Raw genomic sequence first — 26295 nt, forward strand, 5'->3', positions numbered from 1 at the left:
GACTGTAGCTAGTAGCTACTGTAGGTCCACTGCCACTTCATCTAACGCTCTTGATGTGCTTAAATCTTTCTGTTACGACTCCGAGTCGAGTGTGAATTGAAAGGGCTTCAGATGATTCAGTGCGTGCAGGAACTGAACAGATCATTCAAAATGATTCGCGAACCGATTTAGACAGATCTGCCAACTTGTTTGATGAAGTCTTTGAACAGAATCGACTCAAAAGAGTCATTCATTTGTGAATTGAGCATCGCTCAAGTCCAGAAAAAAGATACAGCGCGCTTGGAATAAACTACGCATTTAACAACACATATTGCATTAAAATAAAGTAACGAGAGGAACGTCGCCCAATGTAACGAAGTAAAAGTACAGTTTTTTCATTAGAAATGTACTCGAGTAAAAGTAATAAGTACCCACATTCAAATCTACTCTTAAAAGTACATTTTTTCTAAAAAAGTACTCAAGTAAATGTAACGGAGTAAATGTACTTCGTTACTACCCACCTCTGGTTGTAAATAAATGCAAACAATCAATTAGCCGTTCTAATATCTCCACATTCTTTGTGCAAGTGCCCACCTCACAGTCCCACCTGATAGGGCCATAAGGGGAGTGTCTTTGTCTTCCCAGGTGTGAAATGCATCAATATTCATGATGATTCACGCCATCCTTGCATACAGCTTTCTTACACAAAACATGTCTTACAAATTTTAAATCAATATATTGTTTTTATGTGAATGAGTGAGGAGGATTATTTTTGGATTATCAGGATGATTATTTTTCACAGTTTTGAAGCAAAAAATTCTAGGCTACATGATACAATTTTCAAAAGTCTTGTGAACAAATAATCGTATGTCACAGTCACCAGCTCAGTCACCAACTCTGTAACCTGTCTGCACTACACTTCCCAGCATCCCTTCTGGTCCCCACCTGCACTCAGTCAGCCATCACCACACCTGCTGCTGATCATCACCAGATACCAGATCCAGATCTCCATTCATCGTGTTCATCCTTCACCTGCACAGAGTTTCCACTTCAGTCATTGCCAGCTAAGTCTTCATCACCTATCAAGTCACCATCCTTTCACCATTGTCTGGTTCCCGCTAGAGAGAATGGAGGGTCCTTTCAATCAAACTTTTGACAGGTTTATTGCTTTATGACCCTCTAAGCCCCGCCCCCTTTGACCGTGGGAATTTCCCACGCTAGCTCCTCCCACTTATGGGCTGTACGTACACACCGTGGGAAAATCGGACTTACGCCACACCTCCTTATGGGTTGAACATCTGAAGCGTGAGAAATTTCCCACGCTCAGTAGTTCTAAACAGTGTATATTTAACATTTTTTTAAGAAATAAAAACATAGTCAAGAGTGTGAGATCAGTGTTTTTTATTAAAGAAGACAGATGTACATTCATCACTTTAAACGTTAAACTTTTAAGGTTAAAAAACATTAAAACATTAATGAAATGAGTTGAAATTGCATTTTTTCTCTAAAAATAGTTATTAAAAAATGAGATGTTAAAACATTAAAACAACATTGACAAAAAGATAATTTTTAAAATGTTGACTTGTAAGCATTTAACTTTCACACAGTATTTTGTAAAACTTTTTACATAAAACACAAACACTGTTAAAAAGTGTTACGTTTTTACATACCAATTGTTAAAGGAGTCAGAGTTTAAAAGATACAAAAGTGTTTTGTTGTAGTGGAGCAGAGTGGACAGCGTCCTCTCACTCCGGAGCCCAGTCAGAAATGAAGCTCTCTGACCCTTCCAGAGAGACAGACCCAAACTCCGCCCCTATCCCACCCACAACAGATGTCATCGTGGGAATCTCCCACACTCCCTTCAAGCTCCCAAATTGAAAACACATCCGGTCATCTCGGTGGCCGAACTTAAATGACCAAAGAAAACCGATGCAACGACCCGAAGAGACCACACCCCCTAACACACCCCTCTCAAAGCTGAGAGGTCAATTTTGATTTAAGGGTGTGTGTAAAAAATGACGTCACGTGGGAATCCCTCCCTCCCTCCCTCCCCACAACGTCACAGTCACATGAGATGTTTAAAAAGGAGCGCAAACTTACAGTGAAATACTACCTGTGATCTTACAAGATAATCTACAATGGCAATGGCTGCCCCTCCGAAAACTCCAGAGAGAAACATTGCTGAAGCTATGGAAGATTTGACTTTAGCTCCACGAAAAAAACGAGGAACGCACGGGCCATGCTTAACGCAATTTCTTCACGAGCCGGAAGATTCTGTGATATATAGTTTTCACTTGTCAGATGGACGTGCGTGTACATATGATTATGACAAAATCAACAGAGAAGTCAGATTTTTTAACGTGGATAACAACGAAAGATTTACCAGAAACTCCACGGATGAACCTTCGTTAAAATTCACTGAAAGAGATTGGGTTTTATTCTATTCAAAAGTGTGGCCGGATTTACAAGAAGGTACGGACACGCCTCTTTTTATCGGTGAATGGAATGGTTTAATTATGGGTACGAGATACCGAATTTTAGGGGATCAGATTAACAAGCACCCGAACGATTATGTTTTTATTCTCTGTAGCGACTGTGGTGCAAATCCGGAATTTCAATGGCCTATATGTGAAAAAGATCATTTGAAATTATATGATCTCAAATTCATGTTCCAATGGAAAGATCTACCTGTGATGGCTAAGATTTTTTCCAAGGTAGATCAGCTTTTCCACTGGACCCATGCATACGAGCGTTACACAAACATCAAAGTGAAGCTCTTTCACCCAGAGTGGGATGTACCGTGTAGGAAGGGCTCCCGCATAACTCCACCCACAATCTACAAACTTTAAAAGGGGTGTCTCTTGAAAGCTTACCTCATTCACGCATCATGTCTCAAGGAAGTGACTCTTCTTCACAACTAATTGGAACTACTGATGGATTACCGGATGGTACAGATGGATTACCTCACAAAAGCATCGATTGGATAAATAAATTTTGTACAGATCTCGGATACCACAATTTGGCTTTCCTCAGAAACTACGGAGTTTCAACACCCTCTCCCGCGAGCGAGACCCCAGACACAACTGTCGATGAGACGGACGGATGTCTCGGGGATACAGGTCACCGGATTATCAAAGCTATTTTAGCTGTCATACTGGAAATTTTGATTGACAAACAAATGAAGAAAGACTGTCTCGGCTGCACAGTGGATCATCCTTCGCAGACAAGACACAGTTGCTTGTTTGAACCTTGTGCATATTATTTTTACGGATGTTTTGAAGAAATCAGTCTGAAACTTCACACCCCGGAATTAAAAAACATATTGGCTCAGGCCTTGAGTCAGTACGGAGGCAAACCTCATCTCCAGAGGATTGAGGGAGCTGTTGAGGTAATTTTATACGGCCTCAAAGATGAAATGTACATAGTGGAACAATTATCTTTAATCCGTGAGAAATTAATCGACGAATCATGCGAGGAAATCATTTACACGGCTGTGGATAAATGGAAACTTGCTATATCTGAAGATCCGGAAATCACACAGGTTTGAAAATGGGAAACTTCTGCTCTACCTCATGGATTACAAAATATTTCTTTAAATCACGTGTTAAATGTGGAATATCTAACCTACTCCACAAGATTATCCGGAATAATTGGAATACAAATGCCGTCATAATTTCGGATGAAAAACGGGTGATGGATTTAATGAATGTCGTGAGAGGATTATCGGACGAATGGGATCATATGATAAACATTTCTGTCACTTCCGACAACATACCATCTGCTGTCATCAAAAACATTATCGATCTAATGTCTAAAGATCAGAACTCTCTTTTTAGAATAGGAAATATATTGTGTATTTGTACGTATGTAACAGATGTCTGCAGTTTGTTAAGTAACGAAAACCCTGATGTATGTAATATTATTGATTTTATAGTCGAATACATTATGGAGAAGAATTTTGAAATGTCTGTGAAATTTTATTTTTTGTTTGTGTGATATAATAAAATCATTTTCGTTGTTTTCAAATGTTTTTTTTTGTAACGTTATATTGTAAAATAATAAAAAAAAGTTTGACTTTTATATTGTGAAATAAAAAAAATGTTTGTAACTTTCTAATAAAATAATTTTCGTTGTTTGGAAATGTTTGTGACTTTTATATTGTGAAATAAAAAATGTTTGTGACTTTTATATTGTGAAATAAAAAAATGTTTGTGACTTTTATATTGTGAAATAATAAAATAAATAAATACTGAACAAATTTGTAATTCGAATCATTATGACTGAAATCTCATAGCGTTGACATGGCAGAACTAATGAAAAAAATATATTACGACCCAGCGAGCTCTGGAGCTTTAGGGGGTAAAGATAGATTAAAACAAGCTGTATTAGAACAACACGGTGTAAGATTATCTGATAAAGACGTGAGTGATTGGCTCGCTAGTCAGGACACATACACACTCCATCGAACCGCACCAATACATTATAAACGGAACCGCGTAGTGGTGTATGGGAAAGACCAACAGTTCCAGGCTGATTTAGTCGATATGACAGCATACTCAAAAGAGAACGACAATATTAAATATATTTTAACTATTATTGATATTTTCTCAAAATACGCGTGGACAAGGGTGCTCCAAAATAAATCATCGTCCGAAGTAACTAAAGCTTTTTTGTCCGTTTTGAAAGAGGGACGTGTACCCATCAAACTACAGACAGATAAGGGTGCAGAGTTTTTCAACAGGCCTTTTCAGCAGATGATGAAAAAATATAATATAACACATTTTGCAACAGCTTCTGAATTAAAAGCGAGTGTAGTCGAAAGGTTTAATAAAACTTTAAAAGGGCGAATGTGGAGGTATCTTACAGCTATAAATTCCAAACGCTACTGTGATATATTGCAAGATTTGACAGATGGGTATAACTCCAGTTATCACAAATCCATAAAAATGCGACCGCTGGACGTAAATAAAGAAAACGAATCTGTGGTATTCAACAATTTATACGGGAAAATGGTTAAAAAGACACCCGTCTTTAAATTCTCAGTGGGGGATGTGGTCAGAATATCTAAAGTCCGAAATATATTTGCCAAAGGCTATGAGCAGAACTATACCGAAGAATATTTTACAATAGCATCTTGTATACCAAGGGATGTACCGGTGTATAAATTACAAGACTATGATGGAGAAATAATACAGGGTTTTTTTTACGAAAAAGAACTCCAAAAAATCATTGTGAGCGATGATAAATCGTTTAAGGTCGAAAAAATTCTCGATAAAAAGAGACGCGGAAAAGCCACGTACGTTTTGGTGAAATGGTTTGGATGGCCATCAAAATTCAATAGCTGGATTCCTGAAAAACAGGTGATTGATCTTCACACTCCTTTAAAACATTAGGAGAGTCGCTCACGTTCTCATTTTTAAAAAAAATGTCTGAGGAGGAGGGGTTCTACGTCACGCTGCCGTGTAATGCATCAGGTCATGTTTACCCCGAAAATCAGATAGGTAATTACAGAACTAGACTGGCAAGAGCAATACATTTAAAAGGATTATGGGAAGTGGCGTTGGTTGAGTTCCACTATCCAAAAACTTGGTATACTTTCAACGAGGAAGACGCTACTTTTATTATTGAATGTACAACATGTTTAAACGTGGATGAACGTAGCAAAGTGCGCGGGGATAGTATTGAAACTTTTCGGAAAGACCTAAAAATAAAATACGGTTATTTTGAGGATATTTTAGTATTACTCAAGGAAATAAACGCAGCTCTTCCACCACGAGTGCAACTCAGGTACGATAATATAAACAATAAGATATCTCTGAAATCAAATCAGAGAGCATCGCTAACGTTTTACGGAAAGCTAGCCATTATTCTAGGATTAAAACCTGGCGTTCCTATTGAAAATCTAAACAGTTCTGATGAACACGAAGAACAGCGCACATACGCACCACATCAGGCTGATATAAGCGGAGGATTTTACACTCTATTTGTATACATAGATATAATAGAATATCAAGCAGTCGGTGACGCGTATGTTCCATTATTAGAGACGATACATATTGAACCGACCACTAACAAAGCAGTCAGTGTCAGATACAACAAGCCTCATTACGTTCGTCTTAATAAAAACATCATATCAGATATCGGCATCGAGATTAAAGACGATCAGAATAAAGACGTACGATTCACCTACGGCAAAGTTGTGACGAAGCTGCACTTTAGACCAGTGAGAAAACATTTGTTTTAAAAATGGCTTATCTCCATCCCTACCAAGAAGACCCCCACCGCTACATATCATATTATCAGGCCCAGACTGGACACGGAATGCCGGGTTATGCCGGAAGTGGAGTCATGTACGGTTCCGGTTTTGCGTCAGGGATCGGAGGTCTCTTTCGTGGATTATATCGTATGGCAATCCCGTTTCTAAGAAGGGGTTTCAGTATAGCAAAGCCACACATAAAAGCTGCGGCAAAAAATATAGTAAGTGATGTAGTCACCAGTGCCTTGTCAAAGTCATTTAATAATAATGATAACGCCGAGGGACAGAGCGGTCACGGTCTTATGGTCATGCGCAGAGGGTTAAAGCCACCTGGGACCCGTATGAGGAGGGGGCGTGGTCACGGTATAAAGAAGACTAGACGCGTCACTAAGAAACGTCCAGTTGCAAAAAGCAGACGAAGAAGCCAGACGAAACGTCTCAAAAAATCTACAAGTTTGAAAAGACGAAGCAAGACTATCTTCTAATCATGTCGTTGATCCATGCATTGTCAGACGAATGTATTAAATCCGAACTGGATATTTTTACACTTCCCTTAACTCAGACAGCTATTGAGAAAAACACTTATGTGGAAATCCCCCCAATGTCAGCGATTAATGATGCTTCTCTGATTGAGTTTTTCATTGCAGGGACTGGTGAAGATTACACTGATCTGAATAACACATTATTATATACTCGCGTTAAAATAACCCTGCCAGATGGGTCTGATCCCCCGCAGGGAGCTCCAGTGGGCCTTGTTAACTATCCTGGAGCGTGTATTTTCTCGCAGGTGGATGTGTCGTTAGGAGATCGGTTGGTATCACAGTCGTCCAACACGTATCCGTACAGATCCATTTTGGAGATGCTTATCAATTATGGAAAAGATACCCTAGAAAACAACTTTTCAGCAGCTTTGTTTTACAAGGACACAGCTGGCCACATGGATGCTACAGATCCTGCTGGTGCGAATGCAGGATTGACAAAGAGAGCTGCCTTTACGGACGGAGGCAATGTTCTTGAGTTACTGGCCCCGATACACAGCGATATATTCTTTCAGCCAAAATTACTTTTGAACGGGGTTGATATTCGTATTCGTTTAACTAGAGCAAAAGATGCGTTCTGTCTTATGCGAGGGGACGCGATCGATTATAAACTAAAAATAATCTCCGCATCACTTTTTATCAAAAGGGTGTCAGTTTCGCCCTCCCTCCGCTTGGCGCATGCTCAGGCCTTGCTCACAACCACTTCAAAATACCCGTATGACAAGGTCTGCGTGAAATCCTACTCCGTGCCGGCAGGGGCGCGCGTCTCAAACCACGAAAATCTCTTCCTCGGGACTTTACCAAAATCCATCATTATTGGACTGACAGATAACGATGCATTCACGGGATCATACGAGAAAAACCCGTTTTCGTTCAAACATTTTAATATTGAATATTTAAATCTTACCTCAGACGGGGGTCATATCCCAAATCGTCCTTTTCAGCCACAATTTAATCTAGGAAATGCTGTAAGAGAATATTATCAGCTGGTTACCGCCACGGGGAGACATCTGAAGAACCAGTCTCTCGCTATAGACAGGGAGGATTTTCTCAACGGCTACACACTGTTTGCCTATAACCTTACTCCGGATGAAGAGTGTTCACAGCATGTTTCGCTGATTAGATCAGGAAATATTAGGTTAGAAGCCCGTTTTAGAAAACCTCTACAAAACACAGTAAACATTTTGATCTATGCCATCTACGATTCTCTACTTGAAATATCAAATCGGAGACAGGTGCTGGCAGAACACTACTGAAATGAACACTGTGGAGTTAACGGAAATTATGGATAACATCGCATGTAATGTAAATTTTTTAGGAGTACTCGCTAGCGATCATTTTCCAAAAGAACCGCTGACAGATCTCCCGACTCTATTAATCTGTAATACGGATCGATCGGACGAACCGGGACGCCATTGGCTAGCTATGTATATCGATCGAAATGGGGTCGGGTGTTTTTTCGACAGTTTTGGGAATCCTCCGTATTCAGAATTTTTTCCTTCATCCATTCTCGAGTTTCTAAAAAACAATTCTACACGAGTTCATTATTCTACCAGACAAGTCCAAGATTTTACATCAGTCACCTGTGGACAACATTGTGTATTTTTCCTGTATCATATTTCACGGGGTGTTGAGTATAAAGATATAATGAAATTTTACCATAACGATAATCTATTAAGAAATGATACTATGGTGTCTCTTTTTGTGAAAAAATTGAAACCTATGGTCTGTGTTAGTAAAAGATTTAAATGTATCCAATGTGTACAGTCTGGTAAAATGTTCCAGTCTTATTAATTCCTGTGTACGAATAAATAAAGAATATGTAATGAATAAAGAATATGTAATGAATAAAAGCGAGTCGTAAACAGATGAATAATTTCATTTTCTTTCTTTTATTTGACATCAAAAACAATAACACATAGATGTTAACAACATAGTGTAGAATAACATACATAGTTAAAAAAAACAACAAAAAACACAGATACAAATCCTATACATGATAATATTTTGTAAAAAAAAAACACGTAGCTATGCCATTACATATATTTTGTTAAAAATTCATCCACTGGTGGGCATCTACTCTGGGGGAGTTAAATACGTTTTCATCAGAGTCCTGTGGGTGTGTGTGTGTGTGTGGCGTTTTTTCAAAGACTTCGTAGGTACAGCACCAAAGTCATCCGCGTGCGTTTTTGTTTTAATCGTTTCAATCATCCGTCTTACATTATGGTTGGTTACAGTCGAATAAGGAATCTTTAATCCCGCAAATGCATCCAGAAACTCGTACCAACCTACAGGGCGGCGATTGTCTTGGATCATTTGTGATGATGTTACACTCTTTACCAGATCAAATATATGGGATCCTGGTATGATTCTCCCTTTATAAACAAATTCGCCATCATCTGTCCATGAAGACACGTGTTTGGCTTTGGACATTTTATCCATAATATATTTTACATTTTTTAAGCTTCTGTGAGGAATATTGTTTAAAACTTCTGAGACGATTGGGTCCTCACTGACGTCATCATTCCTAACATCCGGGGTATGGGGGGTGACAGGTGTCTCGTGTTCAGGCAATGCAAGAGTTAGAGTGTTACTTTCCATAACACCTTGTTTTACCACACTTAAGAATCGTTGTAAAACATTAGTGTAGAGCTTGGATTTTTCGTAAGCGTTCAAATCATGCTTCTGTAGTATATCTCTAATAGATGAATCCAGATCATTCTCCACAACCGTATGAATATTTTCAGGAGCCGGAGCAGTCCTTAGTCTATCGAGTTGATGTTTTGGTACAAGATATAATTTCTCGGTATGTTGCATTTTTCTCTTCAGAGTTAGTTTCTAGTTATTAAACTGGTTATGAAAGGGAGTGCTACACTGAGAAGGGGAAGTATGAATCCACCTTTTTGGTTAATCATACGTCTCTTTCTGTTTATATTAATCTTTTTATTTGCAACGTATTTTAATTCTTTTTTCCTTCTTTTTAAAGTCCCGTGCTGTTTCAGAGTTAAGGGGATTTTACCATGAAGAATATTGAGAGCCACTTCGCATAGAGCCAATATTAACTCGTCGGGTGATGATTGGAGAATAACACGTCGCTGTTTGGGTGAGCTCTTGTATAATACTTTTAAGAGGTAGAGATTTCTGGATAGCCGGGTGCTCATTTTCACTTCGGAACGTACACCACCGGATAGTCTGATAGTAAATCCGTTCTGAGCCTGAATTTTTCAGGTGTGTGTGGTTTATAATCGATTAACAAATAACTGTGAGGACGTTCAGTTGCATCGTTATACGCCTCGATAAAAAATCGTGCATTGGATGGGTACATTTGGCGACCCAGAATACCAATCTGCTGCTTATCGCGAGGGTTTTTAAATATTATTAAATAATTTGTATTAAGACCTATTGTTCTGGTAGATTTACCCTGGAAAAACAGATTCTGTATTAATAGCAAACAGCTAATCTTCATGTGATGTACTAGGCGTGTAAAAACGTTCTCGACTTCACCGTTAGAAGCAGCTTGAGTCATGACGTCATCCAAGATCAAAAGAGACACTTTAGTAGGAGGAAATAACGATTCATCATCCAGTTTCTTTGGTATACCTTCAATGAATTTAATATCAAAAGCATGTGACATTTCATCATACATTGGTTGCCAGGATGTATACACGTACACAAAATTATCAAACTTGACAGAACACATTTTCTGTGAATTATACATCAAAGTTTTCACAAAATAAGTCTTCCCGGATCCACTTTGTCCAACCACGATGCTGGAGAACGGATGATGCATTCTCCAGTCGAACACATCTGTTTCACACATTTTTAAAAATATATTACTAGAATCCGTAAGGTAATGTTGTATAGTCTCTTTGCAAGACCCTCTTGTCGTAAACTAGTGAAAATTTTTTCACGTTTGACCTATTGTGCAATGTAAACCCCCTCTTATTTCGTGTGATGGTGTCTGTTTTTGCCGACAGGTGTAATTTGACACCTGTTTCGACATAGGCTCGCACAAGATCGGTCAGGCTCTGTAGTGTAACTATTTCAGCATTCTCTGCTGTTAACGTGATTCCTTTAGCTTTAAGACATGAATGACCGGTGTTTGTTTTAAAGGCATAAGATTTCGGGCCAGATGACACGAACTGGATAATATGCTGACCAGAATCTAGTTCGCTCGTTAACTCGCCAAGATATGACCCTGTTTCAGGCGTCCAATCACCGGGTTTTGACACAAAAATCACGCTGTCTGTATCGGCATAAATCGCTCGTTCGGCTAATTTGTCCAAAAGATTATACAACTCAAGTCGTCCGTAACAGGTGGTAAAAGCACCCACGAGAATATTTACATCACGCGTGGGAGAGGGGTCTTGTGTTAAACTACTCGACTGAATCAAAGCCACTGAATCAGATACGAAAGAGAAATGACGTATTACATGGGCGTGGCTGAAGAGACGCTGAGTAAATTCTTCTGGGTCTGACACGAGTTCACTCTGTGCGAGGTGAGATCTGAGGCAGAATCGCCCCCAAAGTGTATTCAAGATAAGCTTAGCAATGGATCTTTTTGCCGGATTTTTTATTATTTTAGACGGATCTAACTGGATCCCTTCTTTCTCCAGGTAATCAGCTACGTAAGATTGTTTTTCTGTCTCTGTCATTACATCGGGCGGATACCCCGAGGCTTCTTGTTTCAGTTTAAGGAATGTTTTAACATATTCTGTGAATAATGTGTCGGACGTGTGTGGGTAATGCCAGACCTCGTGTATTTTTATTATCCGATAGCCGTGTTGAACTGCCTTTTGGAGCTCAATGCTCACCCAAGTCCCTGCAATACATCTCTCAGCCTCTGTGTGGCAGCATTGTGTGTCCTGAATCTGATTTTCGACACAGGTTCTACACAGAGGGAACATCAACTTATCCCTGCACCTGTAAGGTAGAACCGGATGATACAATCCACGCGGTGGAAGGACTTCAGCCTTTATGAGGCCAAAATAGCTCTCTATCCCTTCAAAGTCCTTGAATATAATTTTAGGATGACCTATAGGATACCTTTTACTCGACTGAACGAACGGGTATAGCGATGTGAAATCTAAGTAGTCGATCCTCTCATCTTCAGCTGTTTCGTGATACAATTTGTAGGCATTTGTGCGGCCGCCATATAGACCATCACGAGGGTTCAGCCTCTCGGCTCTTTCGTAAGATTGCATAAACTGTTTGACGTCAGGATCTGTCTGTTTTAACCCCTCCCACTCACACTCCCAGATTGAAATGACACGCAAGTCGTACACTTTTCGGAGGGTTTCTAGTTTTGTATCCGACTGTCTTCTGAGATCACCAAAAGTCACTTTCGATAAAGGTTGAATTTCTTCTGGTTTAAATCTACAAGAATGCCCATGAAAAAAGCACCCTAAGTACTCAAAGGCTGTCTTTATTCCATTAGCATCCTCATAATAACCATCAAGGTGATATGGGCCGATGGCCCGCTCACCATAGTTTAGTGCATGTTCTATCTCCACATTTTCACTTTGCTTGAGAAATTCAAGCCATTGGATAGATGCGTTTGAAAACGTCTTGTGTTGTTTAATATAGGCATGGCTGTGTGTTAGAGCCAACGTGTCGCGCGAGAGAAAATTTGTTTTGAATGTTTTCATACACACACCTGGTAATGTTATTGACTTGAACGGGTCGATGTTTGTGAAAGTTATAAATTCCGTTCTGTAGCGTGTACACGCTTCGCGTAGAATAATTACATCATTCCTACAGTAGAAAGCGAGTTCTTTCTTGAAGTCAAAGATATCACCCCATACATGTGAATACCATGTGTCAAATCTGACACGCTCGGCTTCACTCATTGTCTCATAACCGTAAAACTCTTTTGCAGGATAGGGACCGATATATTCTGCATTTTGTGGTTTATTGAAAAGGTGCGGAAAATACCCCTTCTCCTGTACATCTAAGTTAAGGGCCGCTGGTATTTTGGCAAGCTTGAATGGGATAAATTGCCATGAGTCAATGAAACGCTGTTTAAACACATGATCATACATGTATAGAATTCTACAGCCCTGCATAATAACTTTCGGAGTCAACCCCTCCCCGACAAGATAATTGAGGAGTAAATATGCATCAAAGCCGGACGAGTTATGGGCTATGAACGTATATCCTGTATATTTAGGACGTCTGAAGTGTTTAATCAGATGTGCTACACAATCCAACCCCCCGGCTTCAAACGTCTCTCCTCCGTGTGTGATGGCGCAAACATAATTTGCTATGTGTCTGCCATCTTGAACGAATGTTTCAAAATCATAATAAATGTATTTATCGTCCTTTGGTTCAGGTTTTAGAGGCTGAATGTAACATTCGTGAGTACCTCCACTAGTCAAAATCTCGTAACAATGTACACAACGCTCTGGAGAGCATTTGTGAGGTTTTATTTTTTCACCATCAGATGGCACTCTATAAACGACATGGCATTTTGAGCAGAATTTGACAGAGATACATTGAGATCGCTCACCAGGGGTTTGTGATTTTTTATGTGATTCGTAACAGAAGTTGTTTTTACAGAATCTCAGACAGTCTGCGCACTGTCTTGTTCTTTTCGTATACGAACGACACTCCGATGTCATACATACCTTACAAACAAACTGACATTCGTGTGTTTTTTTGTCTTTATGGCCTTTAAAACAATACTCACACACGTATGAAGCTCCTATAAACCCAGGTAAATTTTTTATCAGATGAAAATGCCCCTCGTGCAGAAATAGATGGACTGTCTTTGGGTGTAATTCGTCTGTGTTTTTGTAGACCTGGAGCTTCCCAGAGCAGTCTCTGTGAAAAACTACAATTTTTATGCCTAATTTATTTTCGAAAACAGATAAATTGTGGAGACCTATCTCCTCATCTGTCCTAAAACCACATCCTGTATGAATCTCCTTCGCAGGCTCCTGTAATTCTTGATCGGTGTATTTTGGATTAAAGAAATATGCTAGACAGTAACTCAAACACATTTCATTATCGATATTAATGGGGCTAAATAAATGCATTTTATTACGAGTGATACTCTCACTTATAGCTACGTCACTAATCTTTCTACGTGCTCCTCCTGTTTTATCTCGCACAATTGAGATTTGTAATGTTAAGGTCGAATCACTGGTTACATCACTATTACTCTGAGTAACTTGCTCAATCTGATTTATGAATGATGATGGGTCGTGGTGGCTATCAGGCGTTAATACTGCATTTATGGATCCCGGTAAACTTTCTCCGGCCAGAGATATGTTTATGAAACCTGTTTGTCCAGCTAGCTGTTGTGAAAAGTCAACCACCTCATTTAGGATATTATGGAGGCGTGAATTATATTCTACAAAATCGGTGGTCTGTATTTGTCTAAGATCTAACGATCTCTGTAATTCTACGCCATTAAAACGCGGTCGTGGTGTTACCGTGAAACCCTCAATAACACCGCCGTTAGCCATCAGAGAATCTATCTGCCCACGACTTAACTCCGTACGCGTTTGGGATGTACCTATTCCATCCCCCATCTGCAGACTCTCATCTTCATCATCTATCCAGCCATGTTGGTCTATTATGATATTATTCAATCTTTCCGCATTAGACAAATCATTAGTATTTAGACCTCTTAACTGTTCACGTATTAAAAGATTGAGTCTCTCGTTATTCTCAGACCTAGGATTTGATCTTGAGCGAGTTATTTCATCACACTCTGAGTCGATTCGTTGCCTTTTAGGAAACATTTTGATATGTTTTTATTTTTAAAATTGTGTGAAACAGAAGCGTACCATCAAATATAGTTCATAATATTGTTAATGGTATACATCATAACTATCAGTAAAACATAATCACACATACACACACATACACACCTAAATAAAAAACAATAACAGAAATAGATTTTTTAAAAAACTAAAAAAAAAAAAAAAAAAAAACAAGATCTCACACAGCTAGATAAAAAATAACAGACAAATGCTTTTCAAACAATAACAGTGAAATGGATTATAAAAAAAAAAAATAGTCAACCATTCTCATCATGTATCCCTCGATTGTCTTTGCATAATATGTAATCTTTCAGAGATTAAAGACAGAACAGTAATTAACAAGGAATGATCGTTCCTCACCTCCATCAGGGCTTGCTGGAGTGATAAGACCGTGTTACGCAATTGTCTGTTTTCTTCCAAGACGCGGTCTTGGGAGACAGCGAAAAATTCCACCGCAGTTCTTAAATCAATGGTGTGTTGATTCTGTGTATCAATGAGTCTATGTAGAAGGTCTGCAATACCGCTTTGGGCTTGTGAAACTATATCCGCTGTCTGGTGGTAAGTGAGGGGTAATGTGGCGATCTCCAGAACACGTTGGAAACTTCTGTTTGCTGCACGTAGACTGGCATAACTTAAGCCGTGTAGTTCTCCGGCGTTGAATAGAGGAGTGAAGGGCCGCTCATCTTCATAGCTACTATTTGATGTTCTGCGTTCCGAATTGATGGTGTTCAGAACCGAGTCTTGTGAATCAAAAAACACATGGGCCTCTCTTTCGTCGGGGGTTTCTTCTAGAGTAAAAATATATATACATTATACAATTTATTTATTATGGATAAAATATAATGAAACAAGAAATATATCTTATGTCACTTCCTTGAGACATGATGCGTGAATGAGGTAAGCTTTCAAGAGACACCCCTTTTAAAGTTTGTAGATTGTGGGTGGAGTTATGCGGGAGCCCTTCCTACACGGTACATCCCACTCTGGGTGAAAGAGCTTCACTTTGATGTTTGTGTAACGCTCGTATGCATGGGTCCAGTGGAAAAGCTGATCTACCTTGGAAAAAATCTTAGCCATCACAGGTAGATCTTTCCATTGGAACATGAATTTGAGATCATATAATTTCAAATGATCTTTTTCACATATAGGCCATTGAAATTCCGGATTTGCACCACAGTCGCTACAGAGAATAAAAACATAATCGTTCGGGTGCTTGTTAATCTGATCCCCTAAAATTCGGTATCTCGTACCCATAATTAAACCATTCCATTCACCGATAAAAAGAGGCGTGTCCGTACCTTCTTGTAAATCCGGCCACACTTTTGAATAGAATAAAACCCAATCTCTTTCAGTGAATTTTAACGAAGGTTCATCCGTGGAGTTTCTGGTAAATCTTTCGTTGTTATCCACGTTAAAAAATCTGACTTCTCTGTTGATTTTGTCATAATCATATGTACACGCACGTCCATCTGACAAGTGAAAACTATATATCACAGAATCTTCCGGCTCGTGAAGAAATTGCGTTAAGCATGGCCCGTGCGTTCCTCGTTTTTTTCGTGGAGCTAAAGTCAAATCTTCCATAGCTTCAGCAATGTTTCTCTCTGGAGTTTTCGGAGGGCCAGCCGTTGCCATTGTAGATTATCTTGTAAAATCACAGGTAGTATTTCACTGTAAGTTTGCGCTCCTTTTTAAACATCTCATGTGACTGTGACGTTGTGGGGAGGGAGGGAGGGAGGGAGGGAGGGAGGGGTGGGGGATTCCCACGTGACGTCATTTTTTACACACCCTTAAATCAAAATTGACCTCTCAGCTTTGAGAGGGGTGTGTTAGGGGGTGTGGTCTCTTCGAGCCGTTGCATCGATTTTCTTTGGTCATTTAAGTTCGGCCACCAAGATGACCGGATGTGTTTTCAATTTGGGAGCTTGAAGGGATTGTGGGAGATTCCCACGATGACATCTGTTGTGGGTGGGATAGGGGCGGAGTTTGGGTCTGTCTCTCTGGAAGGGTCAGAGAGCTTCATTTCTGACTGGGCTCTGGAGTGAGAGGACGCTGTCCACTCTGCTCCACTACAACAAAACACTTTTGTATCTTTTAAACTCTGACTCCTTTAACGATTGGTATGTAAAAACGTAGCACTTTTTAACAGTGTTTGTGTTTTATGTAAAAAGTTTTACAAAATACTGTGTGAAAGTTAAATGCTTACAAGTCAACATTTTAAAAATTATCTTTTTGTCAATGTTGTTTTAATGTTTTAACATCTCATTTTTTAATAACTATTTTAGAGAAAAAAATGCAATTTCAACTCATTTCATTAATGTTTTAATGTTTTTTAACCTTAAAAGTTTAACGTTTAAAGTGATGAATGTACATCTGTCTTCTTTAATAAAAAACACTGATCTCACACTCTTGACTATGTTTTTATTTCTTAAAAAAGTTTTAAATATACACTGTTTAGAACTACTGAGCGTGGGAAATTTCTCACGCTTCAGATGTTCAACCCATAAGGAGGTGTGGCGTAAGTCCGATTTTCCCACGGTGTGTACGTACAGCCCATAAGTGGGAGGAGCTAGCGTGGGAAATTCCCACGGTCAAAGGGGGCGGGGCTTAGAGGGTCATAAAGCAATAAACCTGTCAAAAGTTTGATTGAAAGGACCCTCCATTCTCTCTCCCGCTGTTGTCCCATCACTCTGCTTTTACTTGAATAAACCATTTCACCTTACCATCTGTCTGTTCCCTTCTGTGTGTGTGACAGAAGACCAGGCCACAAAGAAGCACAGGATGGGCATCCTCACCCCAGTGAACACAGTTAACTTTCTTCTCACCTGCTTTCAAGATGGTCGGCTGATCAAGGTCTATGTAGAAGATTTCCTTGATCACGCGCATGAAGTACCCTTGAATGAGGACACATTAAAGACTTTTGGTATGAGTTGGAGTACCTTGAAGAGGTACATCGAAGACGTTCTACGGTTTTGTGGATCGCCTTATACGATAGAGGAAGCCGCTCTAGAGTCTCATCCCACCAAGACCACCCTTCCAGTGTCTCCAGAGCCTGGTCCCAAGATGGCCGCTGTCACACCTCCTGAGCCTTCAGTCAAAATGGCCGCCACTATACCTCTGTCCCTATTCTTCGCCCCAAGTCCGGAAACGACTCCCGTCTTCACCCTGAGTTCGGAAGCGACTCCAGTCCCCATCTTCCTGAACTCCTGCCCAACCTCCCTCTCCTATCTCCTCCCGTTTTCCAGCCCTCATCATCTCCACTGCCCACTGTTAGTCCCGCATCTCGCCCTCAAAAAAACTTTGGAGAGATGGGCTCACTGTGGGACTACCAGCCCTCAGCGTCATCGTGATCAGGGTATCCCTGGGTTTCCACTCCGCCCGCTGAGGCCAGGATTCAACATCTGCCCTTCAGTCCAGCGACTCAGCCTTGGCTCCTACCTCCCTTGTCTCCACCGTGGCCCATCAGTGCTCCAGCTCCACCAGGCTCCCTCGTCCCCCTGGATCCACCATGGTCGTTCGTCGACCTGCCCTTACCTCTGGACTGCACTCTTCTGGCTCTGCCTCATCCCTTCATCCCTCCGGCTCCATTGAACTCCTCACTCCCTTTTGCTCCTCCTTGGTCCTCTCCACCGCGCCCTTCTGAGTCCCCGTCTTCACGTCAGTTGCCAGAGCCATCGGCTTCCCCATGTCCCTCTGAATCCTCAGTTTCACCATGGCCCGTCAGACCTCTGTCTCCACCCTGTCATCCTCTCCCACCAGTTTCGCCTCCGTCACTCGCCGCCCTGAAGTCCTCAGCCCTTCAGCCGCTCAGCAGCTCAGTCACCAACTCTGTAACGTGTCTGCACCTACACTTCCCAGCAACCCTTCTGGTCCCCACCTGCACTCAGTCAGCCATCACCACACCGCCGCCCTGAAGTCCTCAGCCCTTCAGCCTCAATGGCTCCTTCCTCCATCGGCTCCACCATGGATCATGTTCCTTTCCACTGGACCATTTGTTGCACAAAGTGCTTTCCGGGAGGGGGAAGTACTGTCACATTCAGCAGCTCAGTCACCAACTCTGTAACGTGTCTGCACCTACACTTCCCAGCAACCCTTCTGGTCCCCACCTGCACTCAGTCAGCCATCACCACACCGCCGCCCTGAAGTCCTCAGCCCTTCAGCCTCAATGGCTCCTTCCTCCATCGGCTCCACCATGGATCATGTTCCTTTCCACTGGACCATTTGTTGCACAAAGTGCTTTCCGGGAGGGGGAAGTACTGTCACATTCAGCAGCTCAGTCACCAACTCTGTAACGTGTCTGCACCTACACTTCCCAGCAACCCTTCTGGTCCCCACCTGCACTCAGTCAGCCATCACCACACCTGCTGCTGATCATCACCAGATACTGATTCCCTGCACCTGCACTCCCTCATCAACACAGCCTGTATCAACTTGCATCACGCTCACATCAGTGTCTGGTCTCATCAACATTACTGCTACGTTAACAGTCAGACTCCTTACCTGAACACTCACCTAAGATTGTCCTGTCAAGTCTCTTGTCTTCCGTCTGTCTCCTATCCGTCATCCCGATCCAGATCTCCAGTCATCGTGTTCATTCTTCACCTGCATAGTTTCCACTTCAGTCATCGCCTGTTAAGTCTCCATCACCTATCAAGTCACCATCCTTTCACCATCGTCTGGTTCCCGCTGTTGTCCTATCACTCTGCTTTTACTTGAATAAACCATTTCACCTTACTATCTCTCTGTTCCCTTCTGTGTGTGACACAGTATAGGTTTTATGGCTATATTTCAGAGACTAATTTTGTTTTTGTTTTCACAAACCATGCATAAATGTAATTTTCTCAAACCTACAAACTTTTACATAACAATAACCATAGATCTCAAGGACGCATATTTCTAGGGCTGGACATATGTCCTAAAATCAAAATCTTGATTAATTGAACATTTTACCCCAATTGCAATTAATGAACTATTTTGTTTTTGCTTTTTGTTTTTGCCCTCATAGTTCACTGACAAGATTTGTGCTGTAAATGTGCTCAACTATTAAAGGTGGGATATATATATTTTTTTTCAAATGAAAGAGTGCATTTCTTATCTTTGTGATTTTAAAATAATTGAAGGAAACAAACTTTTATGTTGGCTTGAGAAAGTGTCATGGCGCTGCCCATAGTGCTATTGCTCCGACATATAAGCTCACTGTAATGACTGTTTCTACAAACAAAAGGTGCTTTAATAAAACAAACTCAGGTAATCCAAATGTGAGAAGGCAACATAACAGTGTCAACACACAAACAATACCAGAGAGCAGAGGTGGAGCCGAAGGAACTATGGACTGGTTGACGGCCCGAGGTGGAGCTGAAGGCTCAAAGAGACGAGGGAATCCCCATGCCACAGCGGAGCTGGTGACTCGAAGTCCCAAGGTGAAACCAGATTGTAAGGCGGAGCCACAGGATGAACCAAAGGGCTGGGGGACAAGCGAAAGAGGGGTCAAAGGAATGGCTGGCTCCAGTGGAATAAAAAGGAGAGGAAGGTTGGGTGCAGAGACAGACAAAGGGAGAGGGATGGTAGTGGCGAAGACAATACTATGCTGGATGGGGATTCCAGCAATAAAAATTACGATTCTGTTATTGGTGGCATTTCAAATGGCATTAGAGGTTTGTGGGTGGGAAACAGGGTGGGAAGCGTTACCTCTGTACTCCAGTCTATAAGCCAATCATTCTCCTCCAGCTCCACTAACACTCCCACTGGCACTGATGCGATGGCCGGCTCACGCACCTGGTCAGCTGAGACCTCATGCTTTTCTTCCTGAATGGACAAGGCTGCTGGCTCAGGCTCCGTAGCGGGCATTGGCTGCGTCTCTAGGTCTGCGGTGGCCTCTGGATATCTATCTCTGTCCAGTATAGATCAAACTGAAGGCACTAATGAATGGAGCATGGAACACATCATTCAGGAGACCTTCTGATTTCTGATTATCACTTTGAAATCAGAAGGTCTCCTGAATTATGTGCTCCATGCTCCATTCATTAGTGCCTTCAGTTTGATCTATACTGGACAGAGATTTGAGGTAACACCAGACTCTACGTTAATCTACTAGAAATAATGAATTCAGAATAATGCAGAATAAATCTAGATTAACATTTATTTTTGCCAGGCAGGATTAAACATCAAATTAAAATAATTAAAAAGAATACATAGTACACAACTGATCAGCATATAATAGAAACACAATATCAAAATAGTTTCAAAGAGTCAGCATACCTGGCAATAACACACAACAACAGTGTGGGAAGTTCTGTTTACAGATGCTTCCTTGAGTGGTTTGCCAACTCCCTTTAAAGGGTAACTAAACCCTAAACCAACTTTTTTTAGTTACTGATCTGTAAGAATGGGGCTTTATTAGTGCTGTTCATTGATTCGAGTAACATTTTTGACATTTGGGTATAAAGTGTTTTAATTCTAAAATATATGGTGTAAAAAAGTCTGACTGCTGCCCTTTTCAGGTTGAACGGTGGCTACTGCAGTTGAATTTTCCTATTGGATGTTTGCTGCGTGACGTAAGCGGTGGTACTTGACGTAAGCAGGTTCCAGCTCACCACGCCCTTGGTACGAGCTACCACGCATAGTATTGCATCAGTTAGGATAGCTTCAAGTTAGCGTAGATTTATCTGTATTTAGTACAGTGGTCAGGATGGTATGTAGGTGTGTACTGGATAGCTTTCCAGCAGACTTGGAAATGAGACGCCAGTGGTTGCATGCACCGTGAGTTCCCGCCTAAAGCTCAAGTGTACAACCTGCATTTTACGCGGGATTGCTTCTCCAACGCAATAGAGGTGGAAATGGGCTTCTCCACACAGCTCACGCTGAAAAGCGATGCAGTGCCAAACGCTGCTCCTCCTGCATGGACTCCACCACCACAGCGGCGTCTTGATGTGAGTGATCATATATATTTTAATCACAATTTATGGTTAGGCTAAAGTTAATCCCCTGGGGTCGACAAACGCGCCGGCACATTTTGCTTGATTTTTTCACATAGCGGCAAAATATGAATATGCATACAGAGAGCGCGCTCTATTGACATCAACTCGGTAAAACTCATCAGATACATGTACTTTACATCGTCTTGCGACCCTGTGAGTCACTCTTCATTTTAGAGAGTCTGACAGCAGGTCTCAGGTGCACGCCCCCCAGCTCAGCCCCGCCCTCGGTTCGTCCCCTCTATCTCCGCTGGTGTCTGCCCACTTTTCTAGCATTTTTCAAATTTTGCCAGTGGGTGGAGTCAGGCTTTGACCAGGGGTTTAGTTACCCTTTAAGTACACAAATGGAATGAAAGAATAATAAACATCTAGCACCCAAATACTTACTCAGCTTTTGTTGGACCTTGTCTCGTGCCCCAAGTGGTCACGCCTGATTTTGGGGGATGAAGACAAATGGTTATCAAGGATCTTTTTTGGGGCATCTCCCACATCAGAAGAACAGGTATTGTTTTATTTGTTCTGACTGTTCTGCTGCTGCAGGAATGAAACCCCTTTACCATTCACACCAGAAGTATTTACTTTAACCTCACATAAAACAGCTGGAGACAGTAGATTTGTGAAATTTGAATGACTGAATGAGACCTAAGGGGAAGGAGACTGTGTAAGAAGTCGGGAACTCAGCATGGAAGGAAGAGATAAGATTGGGCCAGTTGTGGTGTGCTCTCTGTCCCTTAGATCCCTTCTTCAGATTAGTGAGTTTTATTGTTTTATTGCAGGTCTTGAGAGAAATCCATCCTTACACAGGTGATTGAAAATAACTAAAAGTCCATGATAATTAAACAGACAGAACATAAACATGACAATACAGTATATGTTGTAGCGTTTTACTATTAATATTCATCTTTTAATTTAAGTTGAAATAAATACTAGCTTTAGAATTTATAACGATTTTATGGCTAAAACTATATTGTTTTCTTTTAAGCTCTGTTGTGAACCTATATAAATTATTAATTAAATACATTCAGTTGATTCACTTGTATTAATATAGTCAGATATTTTCTTTCAACTTTCATGGCAGCAGCTGTTTTTTCCTACCTTGTAAATTCATTACACTAAATTCATGATATTTTTTAGATAAGTTAATCAAACTGATGCCCTTCATGTGCTGTGTAATTGACTGTTTACTACAAATGTCACACTTTCAGGCAAGCGCTCCAGATTTAATCATAAATGAGTTGACAGAGAACATTTATAAACCCGTTCAATCTAAACTGGGTTGGATTTGTTTGGTTGTGTTAACTCTAAACCTACTCTGAAAATCATTGTTTGCTAGCTTTGTGACTAAGTCTAGTTTGGTTCTTTTAAAGTAGACTCAAGCATGAAAATTGCCAATCCAACAGCATAAAGAAGGCTAATTCTGAACATCACCTCTATTTTCTCTTCAATTAATTTCTGAAGTACAAACCATCCTAGATTAATTTCAGAAACTGATGTTGTGTGAAAAACACCACCACCAGCATCAATATCACACAAAAATAATCAAGCGCATTTAAAGGGCACCCATTATGCCCCTTTTCACAAGATGTAAAATACCCCACAGATCATTTTTACAGCATGTTAAAATGTGTACTTTTTGGGGATGAGAAAAACGTTTTTGTGTGTATCCCTTTAAATGCAAATGGGCTGCTGCTCTGGGCACAGAGGGCGGAGCTTCACAAGTTTGTGCTCCGGTGGCTGGATAACAAAGGTGTAAAGTCCAGGGGTCAGAAAGTAGAAGTCCTGCCATATGTTTATTCCACCCATGAACTCAGCCAGCTGATTTCACTAATTAGTTCAATCTCCTGGCTGAAAAACTGTGCTAATTAGCAAATTCAGGAATTGGAACAAAATACTGAGGAGGACTTTTCACCTCTGCTGGACAATCTCATCTCACTGAATGAAAATATCAGAACAGAAACTCTCAGTAGCGATAATCATTATGACCCGGAGTCGGACAATAATGCCTACAGAGCCAGAGAATATATTCTGTATTCTCTATAACAGTAAAAGCTCTTTTCATATAGTCGGGATGTTGTGTCATTTTTATTAAAATAAAACTAATAAAAAAACGTAGACCCCACTTACACTACATTGGTACTTAAACAGTAGGCTTCTGTTGAGAACTTTATTCTTGTAAATGTAACAAATTATTCTTGTCCAAACAGACGCTATATTAAGCAATACTGTAAATGAAGTATTGAATAAAAATGTCTCTGAAAAGTCTGTGTTTTTGACAAAGATTGCATTGATTTCACTTCAGCAGTGGTATAGTATGCAAACGCAGCGCGAGCGTCACTACGGAAAGCAGAAAGTGTCCGACTTCACGTCTCCGTTTTCAGCTCCTCCCCGCCTAGACATGCATCTGCTGTGTCACAATCCACAGCGAAGGCTGCATCCTTCGAAGTGCGTGGCCGACGCGGCCTTGAAAGGACGCACCGAGACCTGTTTTAAAGGGGAAAGTATAGCCGATTGCGTCACCGTGGCAAGAAGAAGGCTGTCCCTTCAAAATGCGGCCTGCAAATGCATCCTTCTTTTCCCGTGAACGCAGGATATATAGCCTTGCCTACCCAAGAATTCATTGCGCGTCAGACAAGAAATTGCCAGATTACACTTGTAAATGTAAGTATTTGGTTTCAATTTAATCGAGTAATCTAATGTATCTAATGACCAAATGAAATAAAGAAATACATTAAAGGTTCAAATGTTGACTTATATGCTACTAGTATGCTATGTGAATTTACATAGGCTAGTTTATACTCTTTAGACTTTATACATAAATTAACCATGGTGAATTTTTTTAATACATTTTCAACCCCGTTTTGTTTTTAGGCAGTTTTAACTATATATAAAGTTGTATATAAAGTCCAGTACAAATGTTACTGCTGCTCGCCACAACGGCTGTCTCAGTTGCTAGGCGACAAAACCAGACCATCCCATTGAACAACTCCTGGGACACAGCTAGCAACAATTTGTTAATGTGACAATACATTTTGTTAGTTTAATTTTCCAAATAACCAGTGGTGGAATGTAACGACATACATTTACTCTGGATTAAAGTATACATTTGAAGTAGCTTACTTTAGATTGTTATTCACCTCCACTTCATCTCAGAGGCAAATATTGTACTTTTTATGAAAAACTGACCTTTTACAAATGGATTAGATTTTGATATTAGATTAGTATATAATAGAAACACTAAAAATGTGTCTTATAGATCCGGGATAGGCAACGTCGGTTGGCCGCTGTCCTGCAGAGTTTAGCTCATAGAACGTTTTTTCATGGTGAAATATTTTATGGTTTGATTTTTGAGGATGCAAGTTAATTTAATTTATTCTTCCCTCTTTCTGAGAACATCTCAGTGACTGGCAGCCCATGTCTGAGTCAGCCCTGCAAACCTTTTGGTAGACAGTGGAAATATGCACTGATCCTAGATGATGTCCCACTGGCCAAAGCCTTACCAGTGTCTCTATTGTGCAGCCCATCCAGGTCCAGCACCACCACCAGGACCTCCTGCTCAGCTCAATAGAAGTCTACAGCAAATTGTTTTCTTCCAATCTGTTTTATGTATATTGTCAATTAAAATGTTTTAGTTTTTCTTATCTTAAATGTAACTTATCTTGTAAATAGTTGTAAAAAGTACTGTAAGTAAAAATGTATAGAACAATTTATTTTGTATCATTTACAAATTAATTGACATGATAAAAATAAATGTACAGAATAATATTTTTTTTTCATTTACAAATTATAACTTACATAAAAGTAAGAAGGAAGGTAAACAGCGTTGCCAGGTCTGTGCATCAAAAGTAGCCCAAAAAGCCCATCGGCTCTTCTCCATCGGGTGGCCGAACTCTCCACTGGATTTGTGCGTCTGTGGGATGTTTTGGGGCTGTTGGAGCGGGGGTGGAAATCAACCAGCGGAAAAAAAGTTTAGACGTAGCAACAACTTAAAAGTAGCCCAATTCCACAGGAAAACCGTGGGATCCTTCGAATTGGGACAGCCTTCGTTGTGCAATCGGCCTTCAAATGCGGCCTTCGGAGGATGCAGCCCCTCAATTGGGACACAGCTCTCATGTCTTGTGCTTCTATATAGTTGTATGTGGCATGTTCACTTTGGTTGTTCTGCTCGTGTCTTTTTTTCCTCACTGGTTCATTGTCTGATTGTTCTCAGGTTTTTATTGTTTAGTGATAAGTCCTTGTGTATAAATAACCATCATGTTACCATTAACAGCATTAGAGAGAGTACATAATGACAGAATTTTCATTTTTTGGTGAATTATCCATTTAAGGACAAGCGGCAAGGCAAGGCAAGTAATTTATATAACACATTTCATACACAATGGCAATTCAAAGTTCTTTACATAGAAAGGAATACAAAAAATCACAAAATAAAAGCAAGGAAAATTAAAACAGTTATTCAAAATGCTTTACATAGAAATGAATTAAAATATCACACTATGACAATTCAAAGTGCTTTGCATCGAAAATAAGCACAAAATAAAAGCAAGTGAAATTAAAAAAGTTATATAAGGAATTAAAAGATATAATATATACAGTTATACAATTAATTAGAGTAAAATTAATTAAAGTAGTAAAAAGATGATACAAAGAATAAACTTCTCATCTGGCAAAACACCGGTGTATCTTATTTAGATTTTTTTATTACTTTTTTTTTTTTTTGAATATTCTTCAAATCTCCTTATACAGCGATTACTTCCAGTCAGAAACAATATCTTGTACAAGGG

This window comes from Scardinius erythrophthalmus (assembly GCF_964197995.2).
Source record: "Scardinius erythrophthalmus genome assembly, chromosome: 17".
In the NCBI taxonomy this organism is placed as follows: domain Eukaryota; kingdom Metazoa; phylum Chordata; class Actinopteri; order Cypriniformes; family Leuciscidae; genus Scardinius; species Scardinius erythrophthalmus.